Source organism: Zingiber officinale, chromosome 3A, assembly GCF_018446385.1.
Source record: "Zingiber officinale cultivar Zhangliang chromosome 3A, Zo_v1.1, whole genome shotgun sequence".
Lineage (NCBI taxonomy): Eukaryota > Viridiplantae > Streptophyta > Magnoliopsida > Zingiberales > Zingiberaceae > Zingiber > Zingiber officinale.
The window spans coordinates 126,887,308-126,904,633 of NC_055990.1; positions in this window are offsets into that span (position 1 = coordinate 126,887,308).

Sequence of the window (17,326 nt, forward strand, 5' to 3'; positions counted from 1 at the left end):
CTCTAAAATAAGTTTTAAAAGTTTTTAAAATAATTTTTAGAAGAATTTTTAGAAGAATTTTTTTTTAAAGTTTTTTTTTAAAAAAATAATTAAGTTAAAATAATTTTTAGGTTAAAAAAATTTTTAGGTTAAAATAAATTTTTAAGTTAAAAAAAATTAAGTTTAATTTTTAAAATAAATTTTTAAAAAAATTTAATTTTGATTTAATTTAATTTAATTTAATTTTAATTTAATTTGAAATTCAAAATTTAATTTTAATTTGAAATTCTAAATTTAATTTTAATTAATTTGAAATTCAAAATTTAATTTTAATTTGAAATTCAAAATTTAATTTATTTTAATTAATTTGAAATTTGAAATTCAAAATTTAATTTTAATTTGAAATTCAAATTTTAATTTCAATTAATTTAATTTAGTTTGAAAATTAATTAATTTAATCCTTATTCATCTCACCCGATCTAGATTATCAATCAGGGAATCCTATAATTTTGTGAGATGAATTAGATTTAATTACAGAGTTTGATTTAACTTGTGTTAGATTCAGGTTTAGCTTTGGTCTCAATAAATAGACATGCTTCGGATAAACTTCTAAGCTTGGTGAGTCACTTGGACGTCATTAGAAGTAACTAACCTTTCGAGGTTTTCCGAATAGTCCTATCCACGGAGCTTAGTACTAAACCTTGGTCTAACTAGTTAGGATCCATTTAAAGGTAGCTTCGGTCGGTTCCACTTGGCCAAATGCACTAGATTGAAGTCATATCTTTCTAGACATGCGATGCCCAAGCTTCCCCAATGTACTATCATCAAAAAACTTCACCAGTACCATGATTCAAGTTAAACTTGAACCCTCTTTAACTAGTCCTAATTACCCTGTCGGGTAGGTTGGTTGGGGTTACCCTTTTCGGGTAGGTTGGTTAGGGTTATCCTGTCGGGTAGGTTAGTTTTGGAGGTACCAGCTATTCTGGAGCCTCCCCCTGAATTATTGACCATTAATTTAGTTTTTAGTTCTAGGTTTATTATAGTTAAGTTTTGGTTAAAATTTAATGTTTAATTTGTAATTTAGATTCAAGTTTTTAATTTTGAATTAATTAAATTAGTCAAAATTATCTTTCTTTAAGAGAATGTATTTAATATTTAAATTTTCTTTCAATTTCACTTTTATTAGGTTAATTGAATTATCTTTCTTTAATAGCTTATTTTTAAATTTTAAGTTTTTATTCATTTTTAAATTTGAATTAATTAAATTGTTTGAATTATATTTTCTTAAAGGTTTATCTTTTAACCTTTTATTAATTGTTAATTTTGAATTTTTCAGATTATCTTTATTTAATATGTTATTTTTAACATTTAATTTTAATTTTGTTAAATTTAGTTTTGATTTTATCAAAGTGTTTGATTTTATTCTTATATTTTCTTTATTTTTTAAGTTGATATAATTAGTGGAATTTATTAGATTATTCTTATCATTAAAATTTAATTTTTTATTAATTAAATTATCTTGGGTTTGGGTAGGATTTTCTAAATTAATATTATCTAGATTATTAAATAATTTATTCATTTTATCTAGATCAATATTGACCTTGTCATCTCTATCATTTGAGTTTTCAGATTTGTTTAGGTTCAAGTTTGAATTTTTTAAATTAATTGGATTTGTTTTATCAGATAATATCCTAGGGTATTTTTGTAATTATTGTCAACTACATTATTTTCACATATATTTTCAGAAATAACCAGATCAATGTTCATATTTTTTAAACTACTATTAGCAGAGGTATTTTGATAAATATCACTAACTTTGAGCGCAACCCCTAATTTAGTAAGCTTTTCGATTGGATTTAACCCGAGTTCGGATTCGATTTTTACTTGATCCTCGAGCTCCATCGACTCCTCGTGAAGTTTGATCAATTGGGTCCAAAGCTCATGTGCATCTTTGTACTTTTCTAGTCTGCATAAAACATTGTTAGGTAAAACATTACAAATGATTTTACTTACATTTGTGTTTAGTTCTGAGTTCTGAGAAGGTTTTCTCAATATCAGCCAATAATCAAAGTTTACGCTTCCTAAGAAGCATTCCATTAATCGCTTCCAATAGTTGAAATATTGATTGTATGGTGGTGGTTCGTGGGGGTTCCGTCCTTCTTGAAGAGTCATTATTCTTGCACACAGAGAAACAAAAAAAAATCCCAAGACTTGGTCTTGGATTAGTAGTGCTGAAAAAAATAATATTTCACTATTTTCGGAAAAATAATAAAATATTATTAAAATATTAATAAAATATTTGAAAAAAATATTATTTCAAAATTTTGAAAATGTAATATTTTTTAAATACTAAACAATGGTGAAAAGATGACGATGTATTTTTCAAAAACCGTTTTGGAGGGAAAAAAACGAAAGACGTAAGGTTTTATTTAAAAGACAAACAATATCTAATTTTTTTCTTTAAAACGACCCCCCCTTTGCTTGATTGATGGTTGCACCAAATCAGAGCGGTACCTGCTCTGATACCACTTGTTGGATCGTGAAACGTCGATAGACGGGGGGGGGGGGGGGGGGGAATATCGATTCCAAAAAGAGCGTTAAAAAGAGTTAAGCGCAGCGGAATAATAAAAAAAAATAAGACAAATGAACACGGTGTTTTTTACTTCGTTCAGAGCCTATGACGACTCCTACTCGAAGGCCCGTATTCCGTGAGTACTTTCGTTGGGCAATTCACTAGAAATTCGAAATAATGATTACAAAAACAATACAAGGAATGCTAATAAAAGTTTAAACAAAGCTATACCGACAGAAAGAAAACCACAAGGACAAGAGCACGTTGTCGGAGCTTCGTTAGCGTCGTTGGAGCGCAGAGCAGCAGAGCAAGCAGTCTAAGAGTTCTGAGTTGATTATGAAGCTCCATCCCTGAGGCTTCTTTTATATGCTGCTCCGGGCGCCTGGATCCCTTCTGGGCGCCTGGATCCCTTCTGGGCGCCCTGGTGTGACGTGGCAGGTCTAATCAGCGAACTCCACGTGGCGACGACTCGGCTTGGATAAAATTCACCTCCGGGCGCCCGGACCCCTCTTCTCCAGAAAGTCCTTCTCCTGCAAGAAAAGGTTAGTCCGAGGCAAATATAACCTGCAACACAGATTGTTAGCACAGTTCTATAGATAAGCAAATTGAGTATGAATCAGTAAAAAGAGTATGACTTAGATTCCGTCTTTCCGAGACCGGAATCTAGTCACGATCTCGACTTAGATATCCGAAATGGATCTAAGCCGGATCGACACCTAATGTTCCCTTCCCGGGAACGCGTCCTCGCAGTCACTCCCCTCCAGTGACTTACCTCACTTACCTAGACTTCGTGCCAGCTATCCGGTCAGCCCGTCGACCTAGCTGGACTTCGTGCCTAAGCGTCCGGTCAGCCCGTCGACCCGCTTGGACTTCGTGACAGCTATCCGGTCAGCCCGTCGACCTAGCTGGGCTTCGTGCCAGACATCCGGTCAGCCTGTCGACCTGTCTGGACTTCTCCTGCACACTCGATCAAAGTGTCAGACAACAACAAACTAACTTAACCTGATTTGTCATTCATCAAAACCTGGGTTAAATCGTTAGTGCTAACCGCACCAACATGAGCATCTTGCCCGTTCGGACGAGGACGACCAAAAAAGAACTGATGCATAGATGCAATGCTGAGATGCTCAAAAGGTGGAGGCAACTCATCAGGAAGTGTAGGATAAAAAACAAAATCATTGTTGGATGGTAGACACCCTAGAAAGGACTGAAAGATCTCATATGAAAAATCCAAGCTTCTCTTCGCAACACGAGTGCGATAGTTGACACCATCAGAAGTGTGCAAATTGTTATAGAATTTAGAGACAAGACTTACATTGATACTCCTCTCATAAGATAACAATGACTCAAGTTTATAGTGCCTGAAACGGGAATAGGTATCAAAGCAAGAGACCCTATAGAATTCAAGATCAACAGACCTAGGGGTTATTAGTTTGAAGATGTGCTTGCTAAAGGCCTACTGCATAGCAGCATTAGGGAATCTCGGATCAGAAGGAAGTAATGGGCGTGATGATGGTAAGGACGATCCTTCGCCCGATTCACAAATTTTTTGTTTCTTCCTATTGGATAGCAAATAAAAAAAAATAAATTTGCAGTGCAACAGAAAACGCAAGGAAGAAGATGAATGCAAGGATAGTGCATACAATGCAATGCAGGAGGAAAATGCAAAGCAACACACAAAAAAAAACATAAAACATATATAGATTAGTTCAAGTATAGGAGCAAGAACCAAAAAAAATGAGAAAGGAGTAACGAAAATACTTAGGGTTTTGAGTTCGCATTGTGTGCGAGCAACGCGGAGACAAGGAAGAAGGGGAGGCCTAGGTCGTAGAAGGAGCAGAGGCGGGAGAAAGGTGGAAGAGCGCCCTTCGCCAGAGAAAACTGCTGGAGCGAACGGTCGATGCAGGCGGGGGAGTCGTCGGGAAAATCGCCTAAAAGCTAGGGCACGGAAAGAGTCGGGAGAGACAAGAGGTGGAGTGAGAGAAAACCTAGGTTAATCGGGATTTAAGATGGGTTTTAAATTCCCAATCGATCGACCGAATGATTGAGAACAAGTGAATCGATCGGTCGATCGATTCACAACGCGAATTGAACATGCGTCTTAATCGATCCATTGATCGATCCAAACGCTCTGAATCGATCAATTGATTGATTTAGATGCCCTTTGGAAAATCGAAAACGCGTTCCAATCGATCCATTGATTGATCAAAACGCTTTGAATCGATCCATTGATCGATTCAAATGCTCTCTGTGGTGAAACACAAGCCTCTCAATCGATCAACCGATCGATTGAGATGTCTGATATTACTGCACTTTCGAAAACTTTCAGAACCAAGTTTTAGAAATGCATAAACCAATGAACACTACTCTAAAAATTATGAAATTTTGTGTAGACACTATACATATATCATATTATCAAGGAAAAATAAAATTTGACAAGATTTGACTCTTCTTAGCGAAGACTTACACAAAATTGAAAGTTGTCAAAAACTTCAATGATTTGAGTAAGTACGTATCTAATTGTTCAGTGATAACTCCCATCTAATAACAAACTTCACCCAAGGTTTCAAAAATAAATTTTACACATATGGTCAATTTAAAATTTCCAATCATAATCATAGGGCAACGTGCACATGATTTGTACACTTGCTTTCCCTATGATTGGACAACTGAATGTTTCATATGAAAACCAATTTTCTTGACCAAAATAATGCATCATAACAAGCATTATGACCAAGATAAATGTCTCTAACCTCTCACCCCCATCTAAATTATATTAAGAGGATAATTCTAGATTTTTGTGAGAGGCAAAATTAAGGTGAAGAGAACTTAAAACGCTTTACCTATAAAGTGATCATGGAGGATGTGATTTAATCAATACAATACATTCCCAATTCCCTTCTAAGAAAGCTAAATTCAACTTCGGGAAGAGGTTTAGTGAAGATATCAGCTAAGTTTGATTTTGACTCAACATAATTTAAAATGATGTCACCTCGAGTCACATGATCACGAATAAAATGATGTTTAACCTCTATATGTTTCGTTCTTGAATGATGGACAGGATTTTTGGTCAAGTTGATCGTACTCACATTATCACAAAGAACTTGAACATTGTTGTAGGTAAGCTTATAGTCCTCTAGAGTATGAGTCATCCACAATAATTGTGATACACACTCTCCCATGACAATATATTCCTCTTCGGTTGTGGAGAGAGCTACACAATGCTGTTTTCGACTTGACCAACTTACTAGAGAGGATCCTAGAAATTGACAACTACCACTAGTACTTTTGTGATCCAATTTTCATCCGGCATAATCGGAATTGGTATAGCCTACTAGGTCAAAAGATTCGGTTCTAGGATACCAAAGACCAACATTTTGAGTTCCCTTAAGATATCGGAGAATTCGCTTAACGACACTCAAATGTGACTCCTTGGCGCAAGATTGTTCCTTGCACACATTCTTACGGCAAACAGTATATCGGGTCTACTAGCTGTAAGATAGAGAAGACTTCCTATAGCACTATGATACACCTTGAAGTCAACCTCTTTCTCCTCAATGTCTTTATCCAATTTAGTACTAGTGGCCATGAGAGTAGATATTTCCTTTGCATTTTCCATTCCAAACTTCTTAAATAGCTCTTTGACATATTTTGATTGATGAATGTAAATGCCCTCTTTTGTTTGCTTGATTTGTAACCCTAGAAAAAATGTTAACTCGCCAACCAAACTCATTTCAAACTCACTCTCCATGTGACTAATGAATTCATTTAAAAAGTCTTTATTTGTGGAGCCACAAATAATGTCATCTACATATACTTGGGACACAAACATATCATTACCACTATTTTTTAAGAATAATGTGGGATCAATTTTCCCTCTATGAAACCCTTTTGATATTAGAAATGTTGATAATCATTCATACCAATCTCGGGGAGCTTGTTTTAGCCCATATAAGGCCTTTTTAAGTTTATATACATGGTTTGGACACTCCAAATTCTCAAATCCCAGTGGTTGCTCAACATATACTTTTTCTTTTATAACACCATTTTAAAAATACTGATTTTACATCCATTTGGTACAACTTGAACCCCTTGTGGGCGGCAAAGGCCAACATCATCCCAATAGACTCTAATCTTACTACGGGTGCATAAGTTTCATCATAATCTAATCCTTCTACTTGATTGAAACCCCTAGCAACCAATCTAGCTTTGTTTCTCACAACTATTCCCTTATCATCAAGTTTGTTTCTAAAAACCCATTTTGTATCAATAATTGATTTGTTGGTAGGCCTAGGAACTAAATCCCAAACTTGACTTCTTTCAAATTGAAATAGTTCATCTTGCATTGCTAAAATCCACTACTTGAGTTCTCCGGATCAAACAAGGCATCATCAATGGTTTTTGGTTCTATTTGAGATATTAAGGCGACTTGGCTTCGTAAGATCGAGTTCTCACTCCTTGAGTGATGTCTCCTACTACTTGATCCAAGGGATGATTTACATGAATCCTAGTAGATCTTGATTCTTGATTTGTTATAATTTCGGGTTCAAGTGGCAAAGGTTCATTTTTCTCACCATCACTCTCTTGGTATTCTTTTTCTTGATGATTTACTTCGTTTAGGGTTAGTTTCTCTAACTCAAATTGTAATTCTTCATCGTTTGCTCTTGTAGAGTTCACTTCAAATACAACATTTAGTGATTCTTCAACTAATTTTGATCTTTTGTTGTAAATTCGATATGCCTTGCTGTGACTTGAGTAGCCTACAAGAATGCCCTCATCCGCCTTAGCGGAGAACTTCCCCAAATGATCTTTGGTGTTTAGAATATAGACCTTACACCTAAACACTCTAAGATGCTTAATTGTAGGTGGTTTACCAAACCACAACTCATAAGGTGTTTTTCCTAGAAACCTATGGATTAATGTTCGATTTTGCACATAACATGCCATATTAATTGCTTCGACCCATAGGAAACTATGAAGTGAATATTCATTTAACATGCTCCGAGCGGCCTCTTGCAAAACCCTATTTTTCCTCTCAACAACTCCATTTTGTTGAGGAGTCCTAGGGGTGGAAAATTCATGTTTATAACCTTTTTCCATACAAAAACTTGTGAATTTATCATTTTCAAATTCACCTCCATGATCACTTCTTATCTTGTTTATCTTATGACTCTTTTCATTTTCTACTCTATTACAAAAAGCAATCAAGGTATCTAGAGTTTGATCCTTATGTTTCAAGAAAAACACCCATGTATATCTAGTGTAATCATCCACAATCACAAAGCAATATCTACTACCATTTAAAAAAATATGTCTACTACTATCAAATAAATCCATGTGAATGAGCTCCAAAGCACTTGAGCTACTCACTATGTTTTTACCTTTATGAGTAGCTTTAGTTTGCTTACCCATTTGACATGCATCACATATTTTGTCTTTTTGAAACTTCAACTTTGGCAATCCTTGCACCAACTCCTTCTTTGAAAGTCTTTTGATATTCCTCATGTTGGTGTGAGCAAGTCTTCGGTGCCAAAGCCAAGTCTCCTCCTCTTTAGACATGAGACACTTAGCAAACACATTAGTAGCATCAAATAGTTCAACTTGATAAATATTTTCTCTTCTATGGCCTATGAGAATATTTGTGTTTAGTTCACTATGCTTGATTAGACATTGAGATGAGTTGAACTCAATTCCATAACCTGAATCACATAGTTGACTAACACTTAAAAGATTAAAGACCATGTCTTTTACTAATAACATATTTCTTATTACAAATTTTTCAGAAATTCTAATATCTCCTATTCCTATGACTTTTAATTCACCACTATTACCAAAAGAAACGGTACCTTTACTTTTGTGTCTAAATAATGAAAATTTTGAAGAGTCCCCCGTCATATGCTTAGAGCATCCACTATCTACGAACCATGTTGTTGGATGCTCCCCCTCGGCGCATGCCTGTTTACACACGATGAACCAAATATTTTGGTACCTAAACTTTGGGTCCGGTAGCATCAATAGCAAATTGCTTGGGTACCCAAGCTTGAATAAACTTAACCCTTGAAGCATGATTTCTACTAATTAGAGACATGAATTTAACTTCCTTATCTTGTGATTTAAAACCTAGTCCCGCTTTGTTGTACACACCCCTTTGAGCTCCTAGAATCATGTCTAAATACTTTAAGCTTAAAGTAAATTTTTCTAGAGCACCTCTAAGATCATCAACTTGTAATTTCAATGATGCATTTTCTTTTTTTAAGATCATCAAAATCATTTTTGTCATTTTCATGAAGCAAGCAAATTTCACATGACACAATTTCATTTTTAAGTAATTTCAATTCATTTTGCAATTTTTTAACCTTCCCTTTTGATTTAGCTAGTGCATTGGTTAAGCATGCAATGGTGGCATACATCTTATCAAGCTTGGGAGAAATTACCTCATCATCACTAGATGATGACTCACTTGAAGACTCCACATCCTTTCCATGACTATCTTCATCTTCACTATCTTCAACATGGCTTAACGCCATGAGAGCCATATGCTTTGAGCTCTTCCTTTCATCTTCTTTTGATGAGATTGACGATGAGTCGTCCCATGTGGCTTTCAAAGCCTTCTTCTTTTTCTTGGTCTTTTCCTCTTGCTTCCTCAACTTTGGACACTCCATTTTGTAGTGCCCATTTTTCTTGCATTCATAGCAAATTACATCAGTCTTAATCTTAGAATCCATAAGAGATTTACCTTTTTTCTTTTCATCATTGAAAATCTTTTTAACATCCTTCTTGTCAAACTTCCTTGAATGTCTCATCATTCTTCGAACAAAGTTTGCCATTTCACTTGATGATAGCTCTTCATCACTATCACTATCACTATCTCGCTCAGATTCTGAAGATGATTCCTTCTTCTTCTTCTTCTTCTTTTCTTTGTACTTCTTTTTGCTCTTTTCACCTGCAACCAAGGCTATACTTTTCTCTTTGTGGCTTGTGTTAGCTTGCTCATGCAATTCAAGTTCACAAAATAATTCATCCAATTTTACTATTGACAAATCCCTTGAAACCTTATAGGCATCCGCCATGGATGACCATAATGAGTTTCTTGGGAAAGATTTTAAGGCATACCTTATGAGATCCCGGTTCTCTACATTCTCTCCAACTGAATGAATTTAATAGTTCCTTGAATCTCCCATGTAGTGAACTTACTGTTTCTCCATCCTTCATTGTGAAATTTTGAAGTTGATTTATCAAAAGATCTCTCTTTGCAATTCTTGAATCCTTGGTGCCTTCATTTAGCTCAATGAGCTTATCCCATATATCCTTGGCGCTTTTGAAAGGTCCAACCTTGTTGAGTTGTTCCGAACTCAACCTACACTGGAGAGTTACGATTGCCTTAGCATTTTCTTGAGCCTTCAATTTTTGTTCAGCGGTCCACCTTGATGATTCAAGCATCTTTCCATTTTCGGTTGGCGCCATGAATCCCTCTGTGATCGAGAACCACATGTCAATTTCGGTCATGAGATAATACTCCATGCGGCTCTTCCAATAAGAGAAATTACTGCCTTCATAGAATGGTGGTCGTGAAGTACTATGTCCCTCCTTCAATGACATCTTGTAACTCTTTAACTTGTGCTTTCTTGGTGGTGAATCCTCAAAAGCAAACCAATGCTCTGATACCACTTGTTAGGATTGGTTGAGCTAGAGGGGGGGGGGGTGAATGACTCACTTCGTTTTCTTGATCAATTTAATCTTTCACAGCGGACACTTGAAGGCAATGCTAACTCTTGTATTTACTCAGTATCCACCTCCTCAAGGAGGTGACTAGTCCAAGGATCCACACCACCGTCACCCTTCCACTATCAAACTTCTCCTTCTCGAACTAACACCGAAGGTGGAGAAACCTTACAAGACTTACAAGTCTCCCTTTCCAAGAGAAAAGATCACACTCACTACAATAAAGAAGAAAAGAAAGATTACAAACTTGAAATGCTTCTTCCTTATGACGCGAAACTTGAAAACGTGAGGAAATGGAAAGCTTGATTTTCAATTCCTTGAGAGATCTTGAGCACTTCAAAGATTGATCACACAAGAGCAATAGAATAGTGTTTTTATCTAAGATATTCTATTTCTTTTTCTTCCAGCTCTTTTAAATGACGTGAAAACTAGCCGTTTCTCACATAATCGTCGTCGCGAATCGATTGGGTTCATATCCCAATCGATTCACAAGTATCCGTTGGAGGCCATCGCGTCAAGATCAACGGTGCAGATTCTTTTATTTAACTCTAATCGATTGGGGGCAGTGCTTGAATCGATTCAGACACTTGCTTGTAAGATCGCAGGATCACAATGGCTCTGTGAATCGATCGGTCGATCGATTGAGTAACTTCAATCGATCGGCTGATCGATTCAGGGGAAATCTGTGATTCGCGCAGATATTCTATAACAATCCAATTTTCCCTATTTCGAGTTCTAAATGTCCTTAAAAATATTTGGAAATGCTTTTAAAATACTTTAGAGATTTTTAAGAATTTTTAGAGTATTTTTACGTAATTTTTGGAGGTCGTTTGGTATTTTTACTAAACGAAAGAAGTTTTGACAAAAAACGTCCAAGCCGAGATTCGAACCATGGACCTCGGACTTGAACCGAGCCTTAACCGAACCCAGCCAACCAACTATTCTGTGGTTGTTTTGTGATTAAGAAGGGAAGCGAATATATTTAAGTAGTAGTTGGTGACAGAAATTTTAGGTATTAAAAGGAGACTTAGGTTTTAGCCGAAACCTAATTTTCCTTCTCCCTCACGCGCGCGACAGCGATTTCCTCTCGGGCGAAAAACGAAGACGAGGCAAAGGCTTTGTCTCCGGCGGTCGGCCAAGGGGTGAATCGGAGAGCTCTTCTCGGATTCGAGCTCGTCTCGTCAAGGAGGACGCGCGGACACGAAGGGAACGCCACGATCGCGAGTTAGCCGAAACCCTAGGAGCTTCCCTTCGGTTGTAAGTCCAAGAACAGCGATGTAAGTACTACTCACCTGTGGTAGGAGTTGCTCCAAGCTTCGATTTCTTTTCTCTGCTTTCGGATTATAGTGTACAGAATTGGGATAGCCGGAAGTTTAAGGGTAGCATGCGTTCTTGGTTATTTCCTCTTAAGTTCTGTTGTAGCAAAAATTTAAGATCATGTTGCTCTATAAAATTATAAGTATTGAAGTCATTTTAGCTTGTTTTTTGTTGTTGTTGTTGGACATCAGATCTGTTTTAGAAGGGAATGCACTATTCATGCTGGCTTTCGGGAATTTGAAAGGATAGTAAGGTTGTTTGAACTTTTCATTGTAGATGTTGAGCCCTTCTCCTGTTGGACATGACATGGGTAGTTAGGTTTATGGATTGAAGTGAGATTCCTTGTGAATTCATTTGGATTTCCGAACAGTGCATGTTTCCACAAGAAATTAGTGTAGAGTTCTGATATAGCATGTTTAAAGATTTCAGTTTTATGTATTATCCAGATTGCAAATCAAAGTGTGTAAACAGCCTCATTAATTAGTATGCAGTTGTCAGATTTGCTTTCCTTTGATTTATGGTTATTGTAGCATGCTTAGAGAGTTTAGATTTGCTTTTCTTGATTTATGTTTATTGCAGCATGCTTAGCGAGTTCAGACTTGCTTTCCTTGATTTATGTTTATTGTAGCATGCTTAGAGAGTTCAGACTTGTTTTCCTTTTATTTAGTTAGAATGAGTTTAGCATTTTCCTTGCTACTCAAAGGGCATGAACAACCCTTTATTTAGTTAGAATGGGTTTAACATTTTCCTTGCTACTCAGAAAGGCAAGAACAACCTTCATTTAAAGTATGTAGTGTTAGTTTCTTGATTTTCTTGAACATGAACAGCTATTAAGCTTATCTTGTAGTTTGATTTGCTTGCTTTATTTTTATAGCATGCTTAGTTAGTTGCAATTCTCTACTTGTTAGATACACTTGCAGTATTAGAATAGCATGAGCAGTATTGAATTATAATTCAGTTTCTAGTTTTTTGTTTTGATACATATGCATGTATGTGTTAGTTAGCTTTTAATAGCTCTTTAATCTGAAGCATATAGTTAGTTGTTTTTGCTATTTTAATAAGATGAATAGCCATGTATTTTAGTGGAATAATTATGTGCCCTATTAAACCTTTTGAGGATTATGGGTAACTACAAGTAAGAAAAAGACCAAGGTCTAGTTAGAAAAGATAACAAGTAAATTAAAGTAAGAGGCTAGTACTCGACTTCCGAGGTTGTCGTTAAACAAATCCAGGTGACCAATTCCGAGGTCTTGGCCCTGGTAAGACCGAGGTCTTTACCCTCATAGGACTGGAGGCTCGCTACCTCAGTCTCTATTAGAGAGTGCGCATGAGATGGTACTAAGCCTGGGCCTAAGAAAGAAAAGAAGAAAGTTAAATTTTAATTTCAAGTATAAGGCTATAAGTAAATGAAACAAGTATCACCTATGTTTAGAACTAGCAAAGTTTAGCTCTTATAATGCTAAGCATAAGGTATTAGTTTTCATTTACTTTCCTTATGAGTTTATTGAGCTTGATTTGCTTTATTTCCAGCATGCAGATTTATTCTTGTATATCATGAGTATGTAGTTTGTTTTAGTGTTTTCCTATTAAATGAGCATGTTTAGCCTTTTCTTTTAGCATTTCAGTTTCAGTATCCTTTACATCTGATGCACTTTCGAGTTTTTGTGAGATAGATTAGTACTTGCTAAGCGTTTCACTTATAGATTTATTTTTTTTTCTCCTACTGCAGATAAAGGAAAAGTTAAAGTGTAAAGAGGAAGGCGACAAGGAGGATGTCTAATGGAGGTGTGTGATGCCAGGACTATGGGAGAGATCTGGGAACATTATTAAGTTATTTTGAGTTTTGGTGAAAACATTTGAGACTGTATCATTTGTTCTAGGTCCTTGAGATTATCTTCGGTTCTAGATTGCATGCTATGATGTAATTGTTAGTAAGTTAGTACTTTGATGCTTTCTTGAGTTATAGTTTTGATATGTTTCTATTATATAGTTATATTATAAATGCATGTGATGTATGTATTGGATTTTAGTCCACTGAACAGCAGATACTCTGCCAAAATTTTAAGTTTTCTAGAAACATTTAGTACAACTTACTACACTAGTTGTTTTAGAATCTATAGTAGTTAAGTAGTTGATATATGTTCCAGCCGCCTGTGGCTGAAGTATATATTTTTGTATCTCAGTTTATGGTCACCGGTACAGGGGAGATTCTGCCGAAATTTTTCGGTAGGAACTTCTCTGGGGCCGTGATAAATCTAAGTGTTACTAATAATAGCATAAGTAACACTAGTAAGTAAAGTTAGTAGTTAAGTAATGGTCATCCTTAGAGAGTAGTATAGTATAGTAAGAAGGGTGATCGTTACAGTTGGTATCAGAGCAGGTCTCATTCTCCAGCATCACACACACATCAGCATCATCCTTGCCGTCTTCAAGTAAGAAAGTATTTAAGTTTTTCCTTTTATGCTTTCTTTATTATTTGCAGTATGGAGTAATTGCTTATATGTATGCGCTTTAGTAAGATAGAAGTTTGGTTTTCTTTATTCATACATATGTTTGTTTAGAAAGGATAGAGAAGATATCAAGTCTTTGTCTCTGCATAACTAGATGTCAAGAAGAGGACATCCCCGTACCGTTCATACCGAGAACCAAGATCAGGAGAACGAAGAGCTTAGATCAACTGAGCCCAATCTCTCTGAAGTTGTTGCCCAACTCCAGAGACAAGTAGTAGAGCATCAACAAGTGATTGCTAACTTGATGACCAATCAACAGCCAGTTCCTCCCACTCCCCTCTAACCATCAATGTGGAGACCCCAGTGGTGACTGAAGTCCCATCAGCTGCCCTGGAAGTCGCCACAGCACCTAGGAGACAAGAAGCATATCTGATACAGTGGCTAAAGCTGAAGCCAGAAAGTTTCTCAGGCACGACTGAGCCCTGGGATGCTCAGGCTTGGTTCAAGACACTGGAGAGCACAATGGAGCTTCTTGACTGGCCAGAAGTCGAGAAGGTTAAGTGTGCCTCTTTCTGCCTATCTGGAGATGCTCGTATGTGGTGGGAGCGAGTTAAGAGTAGGAGAGTAGTCAACCAGATAAGCTGGGCTGACTTTGAGACAGAGTTTTACGAAGAGTTCTTCCGCCAACGGATCACCAATAAACATTATGAGGAGTTTATAGAATTTAGACCAGGTGACCTACCAGTAGAAGAAGCGGTCAAAAGATTCAACAGGCTAGCTCGTCTTTGCCTAGAGTTAGTAAGTACAGAGAAAGAACGAGTTAGACTGATGATCCGAAGGCTGAGACCAGAAATAGCACTTAATGTGAGTAATGAAACTCACCGACCACAGATTGGTGAAGAGTTGGTCAGTAGGGTATTAGTGAGCACTATCTGAACAGCATCAAGACACAACAAACGCAACACAAGTCATTCAAGATCGAAGATGAGACAGTGGGGAAACAGGGACCCCAGTCAAGTAATCAGAATTAGAAGGACAAAGATAACAGGAAATACCCAAGCAGGAAGACGTTCAGGTAGTCTGTGAATATCCAGAGGTATTTCTAGAAGAGCTACCTGGACTACTTCCCAACACAGAAGCGGAGTTTGAAATTGAATTGGTTCCTGATGCCAGCCTAATTTCAAAAGCTCTGTACCAATTTCTCTAGCAGAGCTAAAAGAGTTACAAGAACAATTTCAGGAGCTACTTGACAAGGGTTTCATCCGCCCTAGTCATTCACCCCGGGGAGCTCCAAAGTTGTTCGTTAAGAAGAAAGACGGATCCATGCTAATGTGCATAGATTTTAGAGTGTTGAGCAAAGTAGCAGTTAAGGACAAGTACCCTCATTCCAGAATAGATGATCTATATGATCAGCTAAAAAAAGGCAATAATGTTCTATAAAATAGACCTATGCTCTGGGTATCATTAGTTGGAAGTGAAAGAAAGTGATACACCCAGAACAGTTTCCAGGACCAGATCTGGACATTACAAATTTGTAGTCATGCCTTTTGGAGTGACTAATGCATCTGCAGTCTTCATGGACTTAATGAACAGAGTGTTCGGAGAATACCTTGACAAGTTTGTCATTGTGTTCATCGATGACAATCTAGTCTATTCCAGAACCCCAGAGGAGCATGACACGAACTTGAGAATAGTATTGCAGACTCTTCAGCAAAAGCAGTTGTATGCTAAATTCTCAAAGTGCGAATTCTGATTAGATCAGGTGGCGTTTCTAGGCCACATAATTTCTAAAGAAGGTATCCAAGTAGATCCAGCCAAAATAGAAGCGGTCAACAACTGGAGTAGACCCAAGAACGCCAGGGAGATCAGAAGTTTCCTCGGTTTAGCTGGGTACTACAGAAAATTCGTGGAGGACTTTTCCAGGATAGCTTTTTCACTAACGGCCTTAACCAGGAAGAACAAGAAGTTTGAATGGTCAGATAAATGTGAGTAGAGTTTCCAAGAGCTCAAGAAGAGACTGACCAGTGCTCCTATTCTGATAGTTCCACAAAGTGACAAGAGTTTTGACATCTATAGTGATGCTTCCAAGATGGGCCTAGGAGCTGTACTCATGCAAGAAGGAAAAGTGATAGCTTATGCTTCCAGACAACTCAAAGACTACGAGAAGAATTACCCCACTCATGATCTTGATTTGGCAGCTGTGGTCTTTGCACTGAAACTCTGGCGACACTACTTGTATGGAGTCCAGTGCAGGATCTTCACAGACCATCAGAGTCTTAAGTACTTCTTCACTCAGAAGGACTTAAACATGAGACAGTACAGGTGGCTAGAGTTGGTCAAAGATTATGACTGTGAAATCCTCTACCACCCAAGCAAAGATAATAAAGTGGCAGATGCACTAAGCAGAAAATCCAGTGCATCCCTGATGTCTTTGTCATCATTAGCCCTACCACTGCAGAAGGAGTTGTCAGACTTTGGTATGAAAATTATTTATGGGCAACTCTCTGCATTAACCTTAGAGTCAACCCTGCTTGAGGATATATACAGAGAAAGCAAAGTGAAGATCTAGATATCCAAAAGATCAAGCAAGAGATACAAGAAGAAGGAAATTCAGAGTTTCGAGTATCAGATAGTGGAATCCTCTATCAGGGGAACCGCCTTTGTGTCCCCAATGATGAAGAACTAAGAAAGAAAATTTTAGAAGAAGCTCATAGTACACCTTATTCTATGCATCCTGGTTCTACCAAGATGTACTAAGACGTGAAACAGAGGTTCTGGTGGTCTGGACTCAAAAGAGATGTTGCTAAATATGTCAGTACCTGCCTGATATGTCAGAGAGTCAAAGCGGAGTACCAGAGACCAGGAGGAGTTTTACAGCCTCTTTTGATACCAGAGTGGAAGTGGGAAGACATATCCATGAACTTCATAACAGGTCTTCCAAGAACTACAAATGGATATGACGCAATATGGGTAGTAGTGGACAGATTGACTGAGTCTACTCATTTTCTAGCCATCAAAGTGTCCCACTCCATAGAGCAGTTGGCACAACTGTACATCAAGGAACTGATCAGACTTCATGGAGTTCCTAAATCTATTGTTCTGATAGAGATGAGCGCTTCACCTCACACTTTTGGGAGTGTGTTCAGACTGCACTAGGCACTAAACTCAAGTTCAGCACAACCTTCCATCCTCAGACTGATGGACAGACAGAGTGAGTAAATCAGATTTTAGAAGATATGCTCAGAGCTTGTGCGCTAGATTTCAAGGGAAGTTGGTGCAAGTATCT